Source organism: Anabrus simplex, chromosome 14 (genome assembly GCF_040414725.1).
Source record: "Anabrus simplex isolate iqAnaSimp1 chromosome 14, ASM4041472v1, whole genome shotgun sequence".
Classification (NCBI taxonomy): Eukaryota; Metazoa; Arthropoda; class Insecta; order Orthoptera; family Tettigoniidae; genus Anabrus; species Anabrus simplex.
This window is the reverse complement of record NC_090278.1, coordinates 54,912,670-54,935,458: the sequence shown is the minus strand read 5'-3', so window position 1 is coordinate 54,935,458 and position 22,789 is coordinate 54,912,670. Positions and strand designations below refer to the sequence as shown.

Sequence of the window (22,789 nt, the reverse complement as noted above, 5' to 3'; positions counted from 1 at the left end):
TCATTTTTTTTTGATTCGGCCGGGTGACGCCGCAACTCTAACATCGCACCCAACCGACCCATTAAAGCATATCAGCCAGACACCAAGTTGGAAGTCGGCCTCCTCAACACCATGGATAGCTGTGTGATCCTTGACGTTGACCCTGCTCTCCAAGACCACGCCATCCTGACACAACTCCAACGGAAAGGCGTCGCAGCTGACAGCGTCTCTAGAATACTGCAAGACGACGTTCCTACACGTCGTGTCCTTCTTCGTCTCTTCAGGCCAGACCATCTTCAACGAACCGTCACCAACTGCCAGCACCACTGAGTGGAACCTAGTCCTCCGTATTAGATGACGCATCCACAGCACCACCACAACTGACACCTCCCCACTCATCATCGTCCTATTTCTCTCCTATTCCTGTCACCACCACCGCCACCATTATCACCACCGTTACAGCAACTACCACGAAAACCACCCCTCTCTTTTCCCACATTCCGGTCACTACTGTTGTCTCAAGCCAGCATTCACCACTCATGACTTCTTCCCTTCCTGCACAACCTCAACACCCATACCTACCAGCCCCATCATCAGCGTCTACCAACTGTGCACCGCCTTCGTCATCTTCACCTGCCGACGAACCAGCAGCCTCCGCGCCACCATCGCCATCGCAGCCCTCTTCAACTCTTCACACCATGTCAAGTTGTGTGATCCGCGGTGTGGATCCTGCTCTCTCCGAACGAACCATTCTTCGTCAACTCCAAGCTGAAGGCGTCCCAGTTCGTCGCGTCTTCCGAATTCAGAACAGATCCGGCCCAACCTATATGGTTCGTATCCACGTCCCGAGCGCCGCACACGTCGAACACCTAATTAACAACGGCGTTCACATCTATCACCATCGCCATAAAGTGGAGCCCTCTATGTCCCCACCCCAACCTGTTCGTCATCCCATCAACAGCCCTCATCGTCGCACCTGGCCAGCAACTTTTTATCAATCTCGTCCATGTGTCAGTCCACCCCTCTACCCACCTAGTTTCGTCCCTTACTCACCTCCGACGCTTGAAATCATACGATACTTAACATCTTCCATCCACAATATCTCTATGTCCCTACACCTCCTAACCCTCCATTTCCATCTCCGTACACTTCTCTAAAACTGCACTCCTACTGCACACCCCCTTTCCTTCCTGTCACCGCAGCCAAGAGGCCCCATCATCTAATTCTACACATCGTTCTACCCACCTTCTTCATTCTTCGCACCACACAGCTCTCTTCACTTCTCCTGGTCCGAGAGAAAGCGTAACTTCTCACGCACGCAGTGACAGTTTATACCACTGCATACGTCTTCACGTCCGTCGACATCCGCACACCAAACTCTAACACGGCGATTTATAGTCGCTTAAAAAGTGTATAGACAGGTGGTCTGAGTGGTGCTCAAATTGAGGTTTCACTTCAGGAATGGTATTTCTACTTTAGGGAGACTTCTCCCCGCTCACCGAGAGGACAATCTACATTTCCGCCTTCCCCACCGAATCTTGCAGAGCAGCGAACTGGATTGGCATGTACCGTTAGGCCGTCACCACCACCAGCGATACATGTACCACCTATACATCGACGACTTCTATTGCGTCCGCCGCCTTCGACTCCACCACCGTGGCCTACCATGCTGCCATCATGTCCCCCTTCGCTGATCCCAACTACCAGGCGAGATTTCTACCTCAAGTTGAATCTCAAACGTGGGACACCAACAGCCCTCAGTATAAAAGGTCCGCCCCAACCACCCCTCCAGAAGATGCACAACCAACCCGACGCTTGGCGGTCAACACGACAGATACTCGTCAGGACAATCTAGATCAATCTCCACGTATTCCCACCGAAACTGCATCTGAACCTCCTCTTCCTCCCACCAGCGACTCGCTTTCAGTCTCAGAAGGGACTAAAAGGGGTACCTGACTTGAGAGAGGATGGGTTAGCGAACTAGGGGTCTTTAGCTGAGTCGAGGCATGATGTGTGCTAAGCTGTTGTCTATCTAACCTTCTTGGCGAACTCTTGTAGGACATTTTATTCAGAGGCGGTGGGGTCGAGCAGAGTAAAGCTCCTCCAGAGGCACCCTTGCCTTAGGTAGCAGCTGAGCAACCTGTGCTGTTGTTGTATTTGCACTGGTGAACTCGAGGAGTCTTTAGGTGAGTCGAGGCATGATGTGTGCTAACTCTTGAAAGTATCGGCCAAAGAAAGACAAAGGCCACGAAGGGCGTGGAAATGAGAGAGCTCTAATAACATCGCAGCCGAAGAGAACAAGAGTTGGGCAAGCCAGGCCGGAAAGGATAGATGAAAGTGAGGAGCCTGGGACAAGTAAGTGGAAGCAATGCTAGGACTCAGCTGAGGGCCCAGTCGTTGCAAACACACGCTCCCAAATAAAATCCCTTTTAGTCGCCTCTTACGACTACCACTCACGTTCCCTCCGGGAGTCGGAACAATCAGCCAACAACGGTACCCCGAGGTTTTCCAACACCTAGACCGTGGCGTTGCTAGACCACTCCCGGCGGAGTGCCGGCGATACGGAACCCTGTCATTTCTGAACAGAATGTTGCTAGACCACTCCCGGCGGAATGCCGGCGATATGGAACCCTGTCATTTCTGAACAGAATGTTGCTAGACCACTCCCGGCGGAGTGCCGGCGATACTGAACCCTGTCATTTCTGAACAGAAAGTTGCTAGACCAATCCCGGCGGAGTGCCGGCGATACGGAACCCTGTCATTTCTGAACAGAATGTTGCTAGAGCACTCCCGGCGGAGTGCCGGCGATACGGAACCCTGTCATTTCTGAACAGAATGTTGCTAGACCACTCCCGGCGGAGTGCCGGCGATACGGAACCCTGTCATTTCTGAACAGAATGTTGCTAGACCACTCCCGGCGGAGTGCCGGCGATACGGAACCCTGTCATTTCTGAACAGAATGTTGCTAGACCAATCCCGGTGGAGTGCAGGTGTTACGGAACCCTGTCATTTCTGAACAGAATGTTGCTAGACCAATCCCGGCGGAGTGCAGGCGATACGGAACCCTGTCATTTCTGAACAGAATGTTGCTAGACCAATCCCGGCGGAGTGCAGGCGATACGGAACCCTGTCATTTCTGAACAGAATGTTGCTAGACCACTCCCGGTGGAGTGCCGGCGATACGGAACCCTGTCATTTCTGAACAGAATGTTGCTAGACTAATCCCGCTTGAGTGCCGGCGATACGGAACCCTGTCATTTCTGAACAGAATGTTGCTACTGTAGACTAATCCCGCTTGAGTGCCGGCGATACGGAACCCTGTCATTTCTGAACAGAATGTTGCTAGACTAATCCCGCTTGAGTGCCGGCGATACGGAACCCTGTCATTTCTGAACAGAATGTTGCTAGACTAATCCCGCTTGAGTGCCGGCGATACGGAACCCTGTCATTTCTGAACAGAATGTTGCTAGACTAATCCCGCTTGAGTGCCGGCGATACGGAACTCTTAGTCTGGGAAAAATGCATCGTCGGTTGTAGGGGTTCTACCATATCATGAGTGGAGAGAAACTGTACAAGGAAATTTTAGTGAAATGATTTAAGTAATTAATGTGTACTGATTTGCATTCCACTTTGGTACATGTAAGACGTGAACAAAGATGTTGCTGCACGCCCCCTAAACATTTTGTCACGAGCCGCACAGCGGTGTGTTTCCAGGAAATGCAAAATGAAAATCCCAAGAACATGTGGTCATAGGAGAGGAAAAGGAACCACAGTGAAATGTTGAACAAGTTCTGGAAGAAGAAAAAAGGACTAACCGTGGTCCAAAGTAGGCCAAAATCGAAGAGGGAAAAGGAATCCATAATAATAAAATAATAATGGTTTAAAAAACTGTTTATTTACAAAATTAAATAGGATATTTGCTACATAGTAACAGAACAATGGTGGTTTTGTAGCATTTCCTGTATTATGCAGTTGGTTTGATCGTTGCGTCTTGTGGTGGAGACCTTATGAGTACTCCATCATTTCCGTGACAAACCAGCCCTATCATCTGCACCTAGTGGGTCAGGAGTCCTGCCAGGTCTCGAGACGTGCAATGGATGACATTGCTGGTGTGTGGTAACCCTGATTTGCCTGCCCGTAAAAGATCCAGGTGCCACACTAATGCAGAGAACGCGATGCCAGAGATGTTCGCCTGACATCCATCTCAGTGTAGCATCCAGTTCTAGTCGGACAGACAAAGAAAGGATTTTTTTAGTACTCATTTTTATGTCGTTTAGTTGATAGTAGTTTCTGGTGAAGGGATAGGGAGTTTGAGTTTGCTTGTTTGTTGTAGTTGGGAGTGAGCTATGCTACCATGAACTAGGCAGGTTCGTCCGAACCTAGCTCATGAAAGCAGCAACCAGCTCGAAAGCCAGTCACCACTACCAACCAAGGTTTAGGTGTCCATTTTGTACCTACAAGACACTTCGATCGTCTCTGCCGCAAGAACTTAGTGGACAGCATTAACAAATAGCTGCTAATTTCCCTGTGTTGATTTTCAACGTTTCAAAACGTTCCTCGCTGAGAGAGGGAGCTCGGACTTTGCAGTTCTGTCGGATCAGGATTTTAGAATGTGACAGAACTTTTAATCTTCTTCACAGAAGAAGTTTGTGGTGTCAATTCAACAGCGCTGCTGGATGGCAGATCCCAAAGGCATCCGAGGCTGCATCCACTGTCGGAAAGAGAGAAAATGTATATATATCAACAGTCTGTGATTCTAAGCATATAATCAGTGAATAAAATAAATACGAAATAATTGAGGAGTGTCTTATTTATTTATTTATTTATTTATTTATTTATTTATTTATTTATTTATTTATTTATTTATTTATTTATTTATTTATTTATTTATTTATTTTGGCAACCAAAACAGCGAGAAGCCGAATTACAGAGTTCCGTAATGAAAAATATATATACAATGGTGTAGCACAATGTAAACTTTAAAAAAAAAAAGAACAGTGAAGAAAAATTATCTAATGTCAAAAGTAGCGGAAGAAAATTATAAACAAAGACAAAGTCACCTCCGTACAGGCCATGAAGGCCCTTGGAGGAGTGGAGGGTAAAGGCTTCCACCATTGTTAACCGCGGCACGTGATGGAGTAGAGTGGTTAGCTCTACGATCGGCCGCCTTTGCCCCCCGAGGAATTAATCTGGTACTCATATTTGGTATAGGCTGAGTGAACCTCAGGGCCATATGCACCTCCGGAAGTGGAAATCTCGTTTCTTAAATTTTACGATTTCCTGACAGGGATTCGAACCCACGTACTTCCGGGTGAACTGTATGGCAGTGCGCATAAATGTTGTTTGTTAATTTTCGCTCAAGTATGCTCCAGAAATCTCAACAAATCAGCCTCATTCATTTCATGAAGTTACTTTTTGACTGTGGTGAGACGACCCTTGAACGGGGAAAATGGCGACATCTTGAAATCTGAAGCAAGAGTAACTGGCTCCTATCTGCAATTAGTGGAAGGAAGGCACAAAGGTTCCGAAACAGAACCGCTGAATATGTCGGTAGTTTTCGCAAGAGAAAATCCCTCATAAACCTGTCACTGTAGGGTGCATTGCATTATGTTAATTTAAGGGGCAGTCAAATCAAAACAGAACATCCACCATAGCATACATTCCGCGCGAAAGGTGGCAATACTGTTAGTACGTATCGAGTAGCGTATACGAGTCCAACACTCGGCCACCTGGATTCCTTGCTGCACACCCTCTTTTCTGCTCAAGTTGTAAGCAAAGAGAATGCTTGTAAGGAGCGATAAGGAGTCTTGATTTCAGTAATAGCCGCGTGAGCGCTAAAGGTGTGGTTTGTATGTTCCATCTCTCGGTTCAGTATTCGACTAAACTATTGGAATGGCTGCAATAGCCGGTAAAAAAGTACCAAATATGTATTATGTTATCCAGTCCAACTGTAAGAATACGATTAATATAATGACCCTATTTATGTTACATTCTCCTCTGCCTTATTATTACCATATATATTTTACCGAACTCGTACGCTCATGTTCATCGATAGTACTGATTTTATAGGCTACTTACTGAACGTATTTATAATTATTATGAAAAGTCTTGTCAATACAATTTGAGGTTAGGTATATAGGGGAAGGTCGGGAGGTATCGGACGGCGGCTGGTATCGGACAATTCACAGATGTCTTTTGTTAGCAGCATGTGGCAGAACCTGTTTAGCTACTCACAGGTCCGCCTGCATGTTTGAAGGGTGGGTACATCCTATTCAGTTGAAAGGCAGGGTCGTTTATGAGTGGTGGTGTGTTTTTGTCCTTTGTGTGATTTTCGGCCGGCACGGATTTATTTTTACCAAGAAGTAGCAGCAACAAGGATAAGTTGCATTGAACTTTAATTACATTAGCAGAAGCAGTATTCCTTACTCTGTAATATCGTGGGTTTAGAATCAGTTTCTTTTCGAACGTTCTCGTTCAGTTCTAGTTGTTTCTTAAGGGAGTCATTCGGGCGGTATCGGACACGAAACTGGCGTGCGGTATCGGACACATACGTTGCAGTTCCGTCCGGGTTATTGATAGTATTATCCTTTGTTTTAGGTCAGCATGGGGAAGATACGAGTTAATGGGAAGAAAGCAATATAATATTAGCCGTGAATAGTGTCAGGGACAATAGAATGAGTATTAGAGAGGCCAGTCAATGTTCCTCTGTTCCACAAAAGCACGTTAGATGATAGAATTAAAGCTCTTGAAGCTAGTAAGAGATTCCAATAAAAGCGTGTACGGCGAACAGTGAGACTTTTCAGAGAACATTCTCAGATGAAGAAGAATTTTAAAACTTGTGTATCAATTTGCTGATGAATTGAGAGCTGAACATAGGTTTAATAAAACTAAAATGATGGCATAAAGACCCTTTTTATGATTTTATGAAGAGGCATTAAGACCTCCGTTTGAGGACGGCTGAGTCTATCAGCTTGCAGCGAGCAGTAAGCTTCAACAAGGAGCAAGTGGACATATTTTTGATAAAATAAATGATCTTGTGACTAAATATTTGTTTAGTCCATCAAGAATCTTCAACGCTAATGAGTGTGATATTTCCAGAATGGCTAAACGTTAATTTGTTTTATTTTGAATGTGAAAAAAATAAAATTTTTGTTAAAAAAGATTCACCGTCCGATACCACCCTCCATTTTTCAAACCTACGAAAGTGTAATGATCTCCTTAATTTGTTAATATTGTCCGTGTTTTAAATTGTGATTAAATATATTCTAGTGAGTACGTTGATACAAGAATATAGATGCTTATAAAATGCATTACATTAATTTTTTCCTATTCCATAAACAAATTATGGCAGAAAAGTTAAACTGTCCGTTACCTCCCGACTTTCCCCTACATAATTCCTAATGATGTTGACAGGAAGGAAATATCCATGTAAAATCCATCTGCGGTGTAAAAAGAATCTGTTGAAGTAAATTTTAAAAAATAGTATATGCTACATATAGCATACTTGAATAATATTTTATATTGATTTAAAGGTGGCGTCCGGGGTATGTTCGATCACTAACCTAAGTTTCGCCCAGTGGGTACTGAAAGTTTTACCTATTGATATATAAATGAATTCACTTTGGAAACTCTTAGTCTGTTCTCGCAAGTTATTGCGCAACGCTACGAAGTACGTCCCTCTAAAAATTCAAATCAACGACCCTTGCCACCAAACGCTAGGAAGTAGAACGCAGTAAAAATCGAAATTCGCTATGAAGTAGTACGCGAAAGAAATTCAAATCGCCGGGTATTAGCGCGATTCTAATAGTTTAGTTAAATACTGACAGATGGCACATACAAAACACGCCTTTAGTACTCATGCGGCTTTTACTGAAATCGAGACTCCTTACTGCTCCACACAAGCATTCTCTCTGCTTACAAGTTGTGCAGAAAAGAGGGAGATTCTCTACTTCTCGCTAGGAGCGACATCTCCGAGTGGAACATCAAAGCTACTCCTTACTCCTTAATTTTTTTTCGGCCGGGTGGCTCACCATCTTTACCTCCGCTACCTCGCCGACTCTAAAGAGCATATTGGCTGACACCTAGTTGGTAGTCGGCCTCCCCGCCATGCTTACCTGCCTACTCCGTAACGTCAACCTCGCTCTCTCAGATGACGACATCGTCCAACAAATCCGCCAGGCAGGCGTTCCAGTTCATTGGGCCACAAGACTACTAAACAGTTCCGGACTGTCACCAGATGTCCTTCTATATTTCCACACAGAGGACGACGTCTGCCGCCTCCTGAACAACGGCGTCCATATTCATCACATCTTCCATCGTGTGGAAGTTACTCCTGCGTCACTCATGGATCAGCTCATAGCCACTAATTTTACTCCACCTGCAACGGTCGCGCCACCACAGGAGACTTCCTACCAGCTGCCTTCGCGCCAAGTGGAATCTACGCCGTCAAGCCAGCCAACATCACACGCCGTTTCTACATCGCCGATAACTACCACTACCACCACCATCTCCACTACAACATCAACCTTCAACCCCTCCCCTATTCCCACCACTGTGGTTACAACCAGTCATCCTGCGTCCATAATGATTTCTTCCCTCCCTCTTCCTTCAACACCTGAAGAACGTCATGCCTCATACATGCCTCCCGCAACGTCTGCAGCACCGTCGTCTTCGTCGTCTTTCAACGCCGCCGAAGAAGCACCACCCTCATCGCAGTCATCACCGTCTCGCCACACCATGTATAGCTGTGTGATCCGTGGAGTGGATCCTGCTCACTCAGAACAAGCCATCCTCCAACAACTTCGAGCAGAAGGCGTACCCGTCCGTCGAGTCTTCAGGATCAAGAACACCTCCGGTCTGACGTACATGGTCCGCATCCACCATCTCATCGCCAATGGAGTCTACATCTTTGGCCATCGCTACAAAGTCGAGCCATCTCTTTCACCACCCCAACCTGTTCTACATAACTCCAACAATGCCCGTCGTCACACCCGGCCACCCCCTCCATATCGACCCCCTCCACCCGTTTACCCTCCCCTCCCATCAATCAGTTTCTTCCCCCCATCAGCTCCAACACTCGACATCTTGAGATTCCTAACTTCCTCCCTCTATAACATCACGGCGACCCTGCACCTCCTCAGTTTCCATTTACAGCCTGGTACCCTCCTCTAAACATGTCACTCCTCCCGCACACCCTCATAAACTCAACCCCGTAGCCTTTCATCCAAATTTTCATACCGTTTTTCCCTCTTCTTCATTTGAAACATCTCACTGTTCTCTCCACATCTCCCGACCCGAGAGATCGCGACACGATCTAGGGGGCCCGCCCCGTCCTTTGGGCGGGGAATGAAAGCTTTCCAGCAGCAGCAGCAGCAGAAAAGAGGGTGTGCAGCGAGGAATCTGGGTGGCCGAGTGTTGGACTCGTATACGCTACTACGTATCGATACTGCCTTCACTGTGATAACTCACAGGTGCATGCAGTTGTTGGTGCGCGGACTGGTCTAGTGTGTTCGTCCAGCTGTAGAAATCGAGGCAAGCAAAGAAGAACAGAGAAGTGTGGTTCATTTTCTGGTGGCTCAGGGTGCTGGAGTCGCATGTCTGCTGTGTATGGCGAACACTGCATGTCCATGACGAGCGTGCACGAGTGACATAGGAGATTCCGAGATAGGCGCACATCACTGCCCAGGACAGGCACATGGAGCCATTACTCCTGATATAGCAGAGGGGGGATTGATGGGCTTATCCGGGAAAACCGACGAACCACGGAGGAATCGGTTGTGAATCCATTAGCGACCTACTTTTTTCTACGCAACCGAAATTGATCATCTCGTTTCCCAGTGGGATAAGTGTATTAACGCTTTTGGTATTTACTTTTGAATAAAACCATTCCATGGTCACGTTGTAGTGGGTGTTCGGTTTTCATTGACTGTCCCTTACAGGGCCCCCTGAGCTGAGACCTGGCACTGTTTCCACGCACTTGTGCCAGGCTCCTCACTTTCATCTATCGTACTCGACCTCCCTTGGTCAACTCTTGTTCTTTTCCGACCCCGACGATCCTAGGTTGCGGGGGATAGGGAGTCTTTCATTTCCAGGCCCTTTGTGGCCCTTGTCTTTCTTGGACAGATATTTTCATTTTTCGAAGTGTCGGATCCCTTCCACTTTTTTCTCTCTGAGTAATGTTATATACAGATTGGTTTGCCTACTTGTAAAACAATAATTACCACAACCCCTTATAGATTTTTTAAAACTATTTTGCTTTACGTTGTATCGACGTAAACAAGTATTATGGCGACAATGGGATAGGCTAGAGCTAGGAGTGGGAAAAAGCAGTCATTGCCTTAATTTAGGTACAGCCCCAGCATTTTTCCTGGTGTGAAAATGGGAACCGCGGAAAACTATTTTCAGGGCAGCCGACAGTGGGGTTCGAACCCACTATCTCCTGGAAGGAAGCTCACAGCTGAGCGCTCCTAACCGCGCAGCCAACTCACTCCGTCCCTTATAGATCAATCCGTTTCAGTATCTTGGGTGCAATATAGTTAAATAATTGCAATATCCGCGGATAACCATTCGCGGGTGCGGATAATATTTTGTATATCCGCACAGGGTTTTACCCATTGTCCCTATAAGTCCCATCTGTGTCGGAGCGACAAAAGAAAAAGTTATTTGAAATCGAGTAAAATATTTCTCTGGTAATTATAATTGAGTCCAATTAATTTTTTTCTATAATTTTTGTCTTATTGTAGGTAAACTCACCTCAACAGCTGATGGTTATCTTCAATTAGCAGCAGCTGAACCTCTCCTCAGAGTTGATATCCACTGAAATAAGATTAAAAGAATACGGAGCAAATTAGTGTCAGAGCTGTGAGAAAATTTACCTCCAAGAGAACATTATATCATGATTAAGAAATTTCCAAGTCGAAAACACACTTCTTGGACAAAGACATGCAGCGTACTGTATCTAGGACCACGTATTTTTAATACTCTACCCCCAGAAATGAAGAGTGTCTGTGACATTTCCCCTTTCAAAAAATAAATCAGTATTTTCTCCACATGCAATGCAGTAGTTGAATATTATCGATTGCTACGAGCAATACAAACCAAACCAAACCCCACGGCACTACAGCCCTTGAAGAGCCTTGGCCTACCAAGCGCCCGCTATTCAGCCCGAAGGCCTGCAGATTATGAGGTGTCGTGTGGTCAGCACGACGAATCCTCTCGGCCGTTATTCTTGGCTTTGTAGATCGGGGCCGCTGTCTCAGTCAGATAGTTCTTCAAATCTAATCACGTAGGCTGAGTGGACCACGAACCAGTCCTCAGATCCAGGTAAAATTCCCTGACCTGGCCGGGAATCGAACACGGAGCTTCCGGGTAAGAGGCAGGCACGCTACCCCTACACCACGGGGCCGGCAGGAATAAACACCAGAAAGACTTAATTCCTTAAAAGTTGTACCAAACCTTATCATAGCTAGTTTACGTTCTATATGCCTTTTATTTTAGGTTTCTTAAGCTTTTGTGGAGAAATTGCTGCAGGGTCTGGACAGTCTTGGGTAAGGAATACAAGATGAAAATAAATAAGCCCAAAACAAAAGTAATGGAGTGCAGTCTAAGGAAGTCAGGTGATGCAGGAATTAAAAAGATGTCTTTGAATACTTTCGTCTGGACCGTGGCATTGTATGGAAGTGAAACATGGACGATAACTAGCTCAGAATGAAAGAGAATAGAAGCTTTTGAAATGTGGTGCTACAGAAGAATGCTGAAGATGAGATGGATAAATCGAATCACAAATGAAGAGATACTGAATCAAATTGGTGAGAGAAGATCAATTTGTTTAAATTTGACGGGAAGAAGAGATAGAATGATAGGACACATTTTAAGAGACCCAGGAATTGTGCAGTTGGTTTTTGAAGGAAGTATAGGCGGTACGAACGGTAGGTTTAGACCGAGGTAGAGCAGATATAGGATGCAGTCTACGGACTGATGACTCAAACAACAACATACCTTTTGTACCTTTCCAACAGACACTCCTCTAAATATTAAAGATAAGGAAAGGGCCAAAGCCAGTAGCGGCGATAGGGAATTAGAAGTGAGAGGAAGAGAATGTAGACAACAACAACAATTACTGGGGTTCGTGGGATATAGCGGGGGCGGTGGGAGGGGAGTATATACACCAAAACTAAAACAAAAGCTACAAAATGATAGGTTTTTGATGCCCTCTGAGCGAATTTCGACAGAGAAGTAAAGGCTGACAGTCTACCAAATTGATTTAATACTATAAGTGGCGTATCTTGGGAACAAGACGTGGGCTACCAATAGACTTAAGTTATCCCTTTTCGATGGTTGACTTTAGTGAACGTCAAGCCTTCGGCGTTTTGAGCTGCAGCCAATGGCCATCGGAGAAGCCTGCTGAGTTCTCAAGTCTGTTTCACTAGTTGCTGCCCTGGCCTCTGCTACTGTCAATACTCAACACCTGATCAGTGGAGATGGTAGCCTAAGGTTTAGCAAATTAAAGTTCGGCTTTATGCCTAAATGGATAGAATGCTTGACTTTAGTCCGATGGCCCCGGTTCAATTCTCAGAATCAATCTCCTCGCACTCTCAATTCCCCTGGCTTGGGGATTGGGTGTTTATGACGTCTTCGCCATTCATTTCATCCTCATTAAGTCATCATCAAGCCTATACAGATGCCATGCTCTATTATTATTATTATTATTATTATTATTATTATTATTATTATTATTATTATTATTATTATTATTAGCCTCCGTGGCTTAGGCGGCAGCGCGCCGGCCTCTCGCCGTTGGGTTCCGTGGTTCAAATCCCGGTCACTCCATGTGAGGTTTGTGTTGGACAAAGCAGAGGCGGGACAGGTTTGTCTCCGGATACTCACGTTTTCCCTGGCATCTTTCATTCCAGCAATACTCTCCAACATCATTTCATTTCATCTGTCAGTCACTAATCATGGCCCCAAAGGAGTGCGACAGGCTTCGGCAGCCGGCACAATACCTATCCTCGCCACTAGATGGGGGCTTTATTAATTTCATTCCTCGGCTGGTCAAATAACTGGAAACAGGCTGTGGATTTTCATTTTTTCAGCTGGCCTTCGGTTCTGAGGACCCGGGTTCGTTTCGCGGCCGGGTGGGGGATTTTAACCTTCATTGGTTAATTCCAATGGCTCGGGGGCTGGGTGTTTGTGCTGTCCCCAACACCCCTGCAACTCACACACAACGCATAGCACTATCCTCCACCACAATAACACACGCAGTTACCTACACATGGCAGATGCCGCCCACCCTCATCGGAGGGTCGCCTTACAAGGGCTGCACACGGCTAGAAATAGCCACACGAAATTATTATTATTATTATTATAAAATACTAAAATGTTTGCTTGCCAACATCAGGCAGTTCACAGTTCAATACTATAGTAGTAAACACATACAGCTGCAGAAATGTTATCACTTGAAAATACCAACGAACACCTTTAACAATGCCGAAATATGAACAACGTGCTATACAAACCATTATGCCCACTGTTGGCAGCCCTGAAGATGGTTTTCCGTGGTTTCCTATTTTCAAACCAGGCAAATGCTGGGGCTGTACCTTAAGGCCACGGCCGCTTCCTTCCAACTCCTAGCCCTTTCCTATCCCATCGTCGCCCTAAGACCTATCTGTGTGGCTGCGACGTAAAGCCACTAGCAAAAAAAAAAACATTTAGCAAACAAGGCTCCTGCCTCCTTATCGTCATCCCCGTGGAACTATGAAGTGCAGAAGGCCGTAACTAATTACCTATTGAGCTGCTATGATAAGACCAATATAAACAGAGAAATCTAATACCTACTTCGATCCCGTTAATATTGTTTACATGCGATTAAAGAATGACGTGTGGCTGTGCAGTTTGGATCACGCAATTATCAGCTTGCATTCCAGAAATGCTGGGTTCGGACCTCACTGTCGACAGCCCTGAAGATAGTTTTCTGTGTTTGCCCATTTTTACATCAGGAAAATGCTTCCTTCCCACTCCTAGCCTTTGTTATCCCATCGTCGCCATAGGACCTATCTGTATCGGTGCGATGTACAGCAAAGTGTAAAAAACAAAAATAAAGAATTGAAGCAGATAGGAAGTGCAGGGATTTTCAAGGTTACATGGTTGTAGGAAAGGCAGATGCTGCATACAGGAAAAACAAGGAAACCGTTTGAAGAAGCGAGAACTAGGTGTAGGCATATGAATATTAAGTGCTTAGACTGCACACCACCTCTACGGAAGGAAGACAAGGCAGAAAGATGGCAGAAACATATCCAACAACTGTACCAAGGGAAAGAAGTAGACGATAAGGTTCTGGCACAAAAAGAGGCTGCTGATGCTGTTGAAGTGGGAAACCCAATTTTGAGGTCAGAATTCGATAGAGCTTTGAGAGGCCGAAATAGGAACAAGGCACCTGGAATTGCTCACATATTCTCAGAACTACTGACTGCCTTAGGAGACGTGGTGACGTTATTCCATTTAGTGTGCAAGATGTATGATACAGGAGAAGTGCCATCTGATTTTAGATAAAATGTTATTATACCTATTCCCAAGAAGCAGGTGCTGGCAAGTGTGAAAATTACCGCAATCTTAGTTTAGTAATTTACCGTATCTCACGTTTGCAAAAATTTTAACTCTCATTATTTACGGAAGAATGGAGAGACAGGTTGAAGCTGAGTTGGGAGAGGATCAGTTTTGCTTCTGAAGGAATGTAGGAACGTCTGAGGCAATCCTCTCTTTACATCTGGTCTTGAAGATTCCAATTAAGAAGGACAAGCCTACGTACATGACATTCGCAGATCTAGAAATAGCATTCGTTAATGTTGATTGAACCAAGCTCTTTGAGATTTTAAAGGTGATCGGGATCACATACCGAGAAAGAAGAATTATCTACAATCTGTACAAAAATCAGTCTCTAATTAAAAGAGTCTATGAAAAAGATGCAGCAATCCAGAAAGGAGTAAGGCAAGGCGGCATTGTGTCTCTACTCCTCTTCAATGTTTACATAGAACAGGCGGTACATGAAATCAAAAATGAATTTGGAAAAGGGATCACAGTCCAAGGAGAGGAAATCAAAACTCTAAGACTTCGCTCCCACAGTCATACGTGCACTGTACTATGGTTCAGAGCTATACTGGAACAGGCGCCTGAACTATGACTTAGTGTCACGGTGTTAGAGGAATCCCCCCACACTCATATGTGTACTATGGTTCAGAGCTATGCTGGAACAGGCGCCTGAACTATGACTTAGTGTCACGGTGTTAGGGGAATCCCCCCACACTCATACGTGTACTATGGTTGAGTGCTATGCTGGAACAGGCGCCTGAACTATGACTTAGTGTCACGGTGTTAGGGGAATCCCCCCCACACTCATATGTGCACTATGGTTCAGAGCTATGCTGGAACAGGCGCCTGAACTATGACTTAGTGTCACGGTGTTAGAGGAATCCCCCCACACTCATACGTGTACTATGGTTGAGTGCTATGCTGGAACAGGCGCCTGAACTATGACTTAGTGTCACGGTGTTAGAGGAACCCCCCCCCCCCCCCCACACTCATACGTGTACTATGGTTGAGTGCTATGCTGGAACAGGCGCCTGAACTATGACTTAAGTGTCACGGTGTTAGAGGAATCCCCCCCACACTCATACGTGTACTATGGTTGAGTGCTATGCTGGAACAGGCCCCTGAACTATGACTTAGTGTCACGGTGTTAGGGGAATCCCCCCACACTCATACGTGTACTATGGTTGAGTGCTATGCTGGAACAGGCGCCTGAACTATGACTTAGTGTCACGGTGTTAGAGGAACCCCCCCCCCCACACTCATACGTGTACTATGGTTGAGTGCTATGCTGGAACAGGCGCCTGAACTATGACTTAAGTGTCACGGTGTTAGAGGAATCCCCCCCACACTCATACGTGTACTATGGTTGAGTGCTATGCTGGAACAGGCCCCTGAACTATGACTTAGTGTCACGGTGTTAGGGGAATCCCCCCCGCACTCATATGTGCACTATGGTTCAGAGCTATGCTGGAACAGGCGCCTGAACTATGACTTAGTGTCACGGTGTTAGAGGAATCCCCCCCACACTCATATGTGCACTATGGTTCAGAGCTTTGCTGGAACAGGCGCCTGAACTATGACTTAGTGTCACGGTGTTAGAGGAATCCCCCCCACACTCATATGTGTACTATGGTTGAGAGCTATGCAATCAAAAATGCATTTGGAAAAGGGCTCACAATCCAAGTAGAGAAAATCAAAACTCAGAGAGTTGCCGATGATATTATTATTTTATATGAGTCTTCATAATATCTGGAGAAATTGCTAAATGGTATGGACACACTCTTAGCGAAGGAGAGCAAGATGAAATAAACAAATCCAAAACAAAAGTAATAGGGAGTGCAGTCGAACGAAGTTAGGTAATGAAGGAAATATTAGATTAGGAAATGAAGTCTTAAAGAAAGTAACCCTCCCCCCCCCCCCCCCACGGCACTTAACGCCCTTCAAAGGGCCTTCGGGCTGAGCAGCGGTCGCTGGGGAGGACAAGGCCTGCAGATTACAAAGGGCCGTGTGGTCAGCACGACGCATCCTCTCGGCCGTTATTCTGGGCTTTCGAGACCGGGGCCGCCATCTCACCGTCAGATAGCTCCTCAATTCTAATCACGTAGGCTGACGTAGAGATGGGCACTATTGACTGATAACTATCGAACTAGTCGATAGTTTAAACTATCGTAACTGTCGACTACTTTAAAAAACAAGTCGACTGAATTCAGTCGCACTCCCGTCACAGCGACACGGAAACGAATGGAACTATCGGTGTGTGGTCACTTCGGATATGTAATATATAATATGTTAACACTATAGGTACCTACTTAATATGGCGATTTTCTCTTGTCGTTTGTGCACTTTATTTCGTTGCATATTTGTTTATATTAATTACGTTATTCATAAATAAGGCATAACTATAATAATAACCTAGAAAATACAGTAGTAGTGTGTTTGGCTATTTTCTCATATATATCTTGATTGTGTACTACAGCAAAAAGTTTAATATATTCTTATTGTTGGCATTGTTCAGGAATAGAGCCTCATTGTCGTCTTTCTACGTTTCACTGTCCATTTAGCACCAAGAAAAGCCATTCGTATGATGATGGTTCGTATTAAAGACATCTCTCTATTTATTAGCCCCTTGTACGGACGAGTGCGTAAATCGGATTTTAACCTGCGCAACTGTGAATTCCTCGATAGTGTGATTATATAATCCGGGATTGGGGTATGCGCCCAAGGTACAGTACTATTGTGGCATTTGCCAGGAATTAATGTAGAATACCCCATGGAAAACTGGAATACGGACCTGGGATATCCAGGTGGTGCAGCTTCTTATTCCTAATGTGGAGCGGAGTGGACTTCTCGGCTGCGAACGTGGGTCCCTTTGAATAAATTTGAAAGTCACTCAGTATAACATTAATATTGTTCTAATGGGTGTCTATACAAGTGATTTCTAATTATTGGTAAATTGTGTTAAATTGAGTCGAATTCGTAAAAGTACGACTCTCCACTTTTGATACGGAGAGTTTCGACTGGAAACATTCGATAGTTTTTCATGGACTGACTATAGTTCAGTTATTATGAGTTTCGACTTGACGTTTGAGCGCTGCCTTTTGGCGGAGGGTAAGTGAATTAATCAACAGCCAATCATAGACAGCCGATCGCTCCGATAGAGCGCGTTAGACTCCAGTTCTGGTTAGCAGTGTTGTCGATTTGTTGTTTACTGTAACCACGTGCTATCAGCTGTGTGTTGTATTGTGCTCCGTTCTTTTCGCGGTCTTTATGTGTCTTTGTGCTAGGTTGTTGTTCGTTAATATTTCGCAGTTTAGAGTTTATAAATGTATTATTTAGTATTTTTAATAGTGAAAATGAAAAATGAAAACCTACAACCTGTTTTCCAGTCATTGACCGGGTCAAGGATGTAATGAATGAAACTTATATAGGCTGTTATTACAATGGGGTCGCCACTCCCATGGTGATTTATTAATGAGTGATGAATGCTATGAAATGATAATGGAGAGGGTTGCTGGAATGAAAGATGACAGGGAAAACCGGAGTACCAGGAGAAAAACCTGCCCCGCCTCCGCTTTGTCCAGCACAAATCTCACGTGGAGTGACCGGGATTTGAACCACGGTATCCAGCGGTGAGAGGCCGACGCGCTGCCGTCTGAGCCACGGAGGCTCCATTTTTAATAGTATAGCGCGTTATATTGTAGTAAATAGTGTCTAACAGGTGATCTATTTTATATAGTAGCTTAGTTTAACATTTCGTTCGGTAGTTATATAGTAGGTTAATTTTAGGCCCGTGTGCGAATTTGATGTTCTGTCATGTCGACGCCTACGTTTAAGGATGAAGCTCCCAAGAGAAGAAAGCCCTTCGGACGAGGTACTCCACTAAGGAGCCGGGCCCGGGAAATTGTTTGTTATGTTAGAGAGTCATTCTTGACAAAGCACCAACAATGGCGGCTAGAAAGAATGAGTTGATTAAGTGGTTGAAGGAGCACAATATTTCGGTTCGCGATGACATGGGGAAGGCGGATCTTATGCTTCTCTTGAAACAAAACAAGCCCCAGTACCCAGTTTATGTGGTGGGTAGCCAGAAGGAACGGGCATAAAGTAGTTCAGACGATTATGTTGAAGACTTTATTATCTCTTTAGGGTCAAGCGAGAGCGAAACCTCAACAGACGATGACAATGCCGATAGCGACTGAGAAATGAGTAGGATTATTTCCTTCGTTACGGGAAACTGAATCTAACAGCAACGCGAGATCTTCTACATGGTGAGTAGAAATTTAATTTAATTTTCTCACGGTTTATCTGTTCGAGCATTGGCATATTTTTATCATGTAGCCTTGTCCTAAATGTGTTGTGCATTATTGATCTTACGTGAATCATGTGTGTTGCTACAAAGAATAACCGATTATGGACATATATTCCAGTATTTACATTTCAGTTCGTATTGTGTATCGTAAATCAGCTGTTTGTATTCGTGGCAATTTGGCACCACCGGCTGACTTTCGGCTAACTGTCAAGTCGAAACTCATAAAAACGGAACTATACTTGCGTGATATGAATACTTTCATTCGACAGTTCGAAGGGACTATCGCCCGAATAGTCGATAGTGCCCATCTCTAAGGCTGAGTGGACCTCGAGCCAGCCCTCAGGTCGAGAGAAAAATCCCTGACCTGGCCGGGAATCGAACCCGGGGCCTCCGGGCGAGAGGCAGGCACGCTACCCCTACACCACGGGGCCGGTTTACTTCTACCATTTATTCTACTACCCGAGTACCAATATTAAGGAATGCAGACTGGCACAATCAATGAAAGTCTTTCTCAAGAAAATAAATCTGTTCTCTACAAACATTGATACCGATACGGTATAGGAATTAGCAAGATGTTTTGAAAAACTTTCGTTTGGAGCGTGGCAATGTATGGAAGTGAAACAACGATAACTAGGTGAGAACGAAAGAGAATAGAAGCTATTGAAATGTGGTGTTACAGAAGAATGCTGAAGGTGAGATGGATAGATCCAATTACGAATCAGGAGGTACTCAATCGAATTGATGAGAGGAGATTGATTAGGCGAAATATGACCAGAAGAGATAGAATGAGTCCGCCTCTGTGGTGTAGTGGTTAGCGTGATTAGCTGCCACCCAAGGAGGTCCGGGTTTAGATTCCCGGCTCTGCCACGAAATTTGAAAAGTGGTACGAGGGCTGGAACGGAGTCCACCCAGCCTCGGGAGGTCAAATGAGTAGAGGTGGGTTCGATTTCCACCTCAGCCATCCTGGAAGTGGTTTTCCGTGGTTTCCCACTTCTCCTCCAGGCAAATGCCGGGATGGTACCTAACTTAAGGCCACGGCCGCTTCCTTCCCTCTTCCTTGCCTGTCCCATCCATTCTTCCCATCCCTCCACAAGGCCCCTGTTCAGCATAGCAGTCTGGGCGAGGTACTGGTCATTCTCCCCAGTTTCATCCCCCGACCCAGAGTCTGAAGCAGTAGGACACTACCCTTGAGGCGGTAGAGGTGTGAGTCCGACGGAAAAACCGACCCTGGAAGGTAAACAGATTAAGAAGAAGAAAAACAGAATGATAAGACATATCTTAATATACCCAGGACTTGTTCAGTTGGTTTTTGAGGTAAGTGTAGGCGGTAAGAACGGTAGGGGAAAACTAAGGTATGGACATGACAAGCAGATTAGAGTAGATGTAGGTTGCAGCAGTTACGTAGAAATGAAAAGGTTAACACAGGATAGGGTGGCACGGAGAGCTGCATCAAACTAGTTTATGAACCGGTGATCCAAACAATAACAATACTGTTTCGCCACTGCTTAACCCGGCTCTGACAATTTTCTTATGATGAAGTATCGATCAAACGAAACTGAGCCTCCTTTCGAATCGAAGTATACAGAAATTTATGTCCATAGATCTAGGAAGGAAAAAGTAACAACTCACCTCAGCACAGCAAATGCCGCAGAGACAGTTGGTCGCTCTGCGTCTCGAACCAACCTCCTCTCTCCCCTGTGGGTGCTGAGAGGAAAGAGGCTCGTAAACTCGACCAGCTCTCATTTATAGCGAACCGCGTCGGCGTGATGTAATCTGATGAAACACCAAAGTCTAGCCTGCCAACATTAACAAGCGGTAACCAGACCTCGCCGCTCTAGCGCACGGTAACATTATATTACTTTCAACTTATCCCAGTCTTGGGTAAACAGTACAAGATGAAAATAAATAAGTCCAAAACAAAAGTAATTGAGTGCAGTCGAACGAAGGCAGGTGATGCAGGAAATATTAAATTAGGAAATGAAGTCTTAAAGGAAGTAGATGAATATTGTTACTTGGGTAGTAAAATAACTAATGATGGCAGAAGTAAGGAGGACATAAAATGCAGATTAGCACAAGCAAGGAAGAGCTTTCTTAAGAAAAGAAATTTGCTCACTTCAAACATTGATATACGAATTAGAAAGATGTTTCTGAAGATTTTCATCTGGAGCGTGGTATTGTAGCCGGCCCCGTGGTGTAGGAGTAGCGTGCCTGCCTCTTACCCGGAGGCCCCGGCTTCGATTCCCGGCCAGGTCAGGGATTTTTACCTGGACCTGAGGGCTGGTTCGAGGTCCACTCAGCCTACGTGATTAGAATTGAGGAGCTATCTGACGGTGAGATAGCGGCCCCGGTCTAGAAAGCCAAGAATAACGGCCGAGGGGATTCGTCGTGCTGACCACACGACACCTCGTAACCTGCAGGCCTTCGGGCTGAGCAGCGGTCACTTGGTAGGCCAAGGCCCTTCAAGGGCTGTAGTGCCATGGGGTTTGGTTTTTTTAGCGTGGTATTGTATGGAAGTGAAACATGGACGATAACTAGCTCAGAAAGAAAGAGAATAGAAGCTAATGAAATGTGGTGTTACAGAAGAATGCTGAAGGTGAGGTGGATAGATCAAATCATGAATGAAGAGATACGAATCGAGTTGGTGAGAGGAGATCAGTTTGGCTAAATTTGACGAGAAGAAGAGATAGAATGATAGGACACATCTTAAGACACCCAGGACTTGTTCAGTTGGTTTTTGAAGGAAGTGTAAGCGGTAAGAACGGTAGGGGTAGACCATTTTTTTCTTGCTAGGGGCTTTACGTCCCACCGACACAGATAGTTGTTATGGCGATGATGGGATAGAAAGGCCTAGGAGTTGGAAGGAAGTGGCCGTGGCCTTAATTAAGGTACAGTCCCAGCATTTACCTGGTGTTAAAATGGGAAACCACGGACAATCATCTTCAGGGCTGCCGACAGTGAGATTCGAACCCACTATCTCCCGGATGCGAGCTCAAAACAGCGCGCCCCTAACCGCACGGCCAACTCGCCCGGTAGGGGTAGACCAAGGTATGAATATGACAAGCAGATTAGAGCAGATGTAGGATGCAATAGTTACGTAGAAATTAAAAGTTTAGCACAGGATAGAGGGGCGTGGAGAGCTGCATCAAACCAGTCTATGGACTGATGACTCAAACAAAAACAACAACAACATCCCAGTTATTTCTGGGATTGCCAAAGTTCATTTTCGGCATGGCCAGGGGTCAAGCACCTCCGTTGTAAAGCGCTGAATATTATTAATTACAGGTAATTCTTGCACCACCGTTTAACATTATTTTCGTCTCTCAATATTCACATTCGCATGGTCACGATTTTCCGGATATTTCCAGGTCTGATTTACTTTTTTTTTTTTTTTTTTTTTTAGTAAGGTACGTTGGCTGATAGGGGAAAATGCTACGATTCTTTTTAACTTGGGAGTTTGCGTGGCACTTGAATTGACTCTCGAACTTCCCTAACAATAAACTCGGTATCAGAATGATGAATACACACAACACTACAGTACTGGGCCTTATCATTTGGTTCCAAGTTTTCCCTACGAATGCACTTAACCCATTTTTGTATCAATACTGGATCATTTAGAAATCGGAATACAGATGCTTGTGCACCAACCCTGTAATTGGACATACATCCAGGCTTTAAACATAATGCACAGGTAACTGAAAATATAAAGAAAATACTTTCAGAGAAGAATACGAGAACCACCACCGACATTGTTCGAATAAATAAGCTCTTTAAGAACAAACAGCTTCTAACAGCACTGAAAGATGCTCTATAGCCTCTTTAGGAGTATAAATAAAATATGTAATTTACGATTAATAATATTCAAATTTCCGTAAATAAAGCAAATAAAATCAAAACAAATCAAAACAAACCCATGCTAGCACT

The 22,789-nt window shown here is 45.0% G+C and overlaps 1 long non-coding RNA gene across 1 annotated transcript; it reads right to left on the bottom strand.

Moving 5' to 3' along the window:
- Positions 1-3,854: 3,854 nt before the first annotated feature.
- LOC136885248 (uncharacterized) lies at positions 3,855-20,601 on the bottom strand. The gene is made up of 3 exons (XR_010861513.2): positions 20,498-20,601; positions 10,732-10,794; positions 3,855-4,690 (listed from the first exon to the last, which is right to left on the bottom strand). It is a non-coding gene; the product is annotated as an uncharacterized lncRNA (long non-coding RNA).
- Between the last annotated feature and the right edge of the window lie 2,188 nt (positions 20,602-22,789).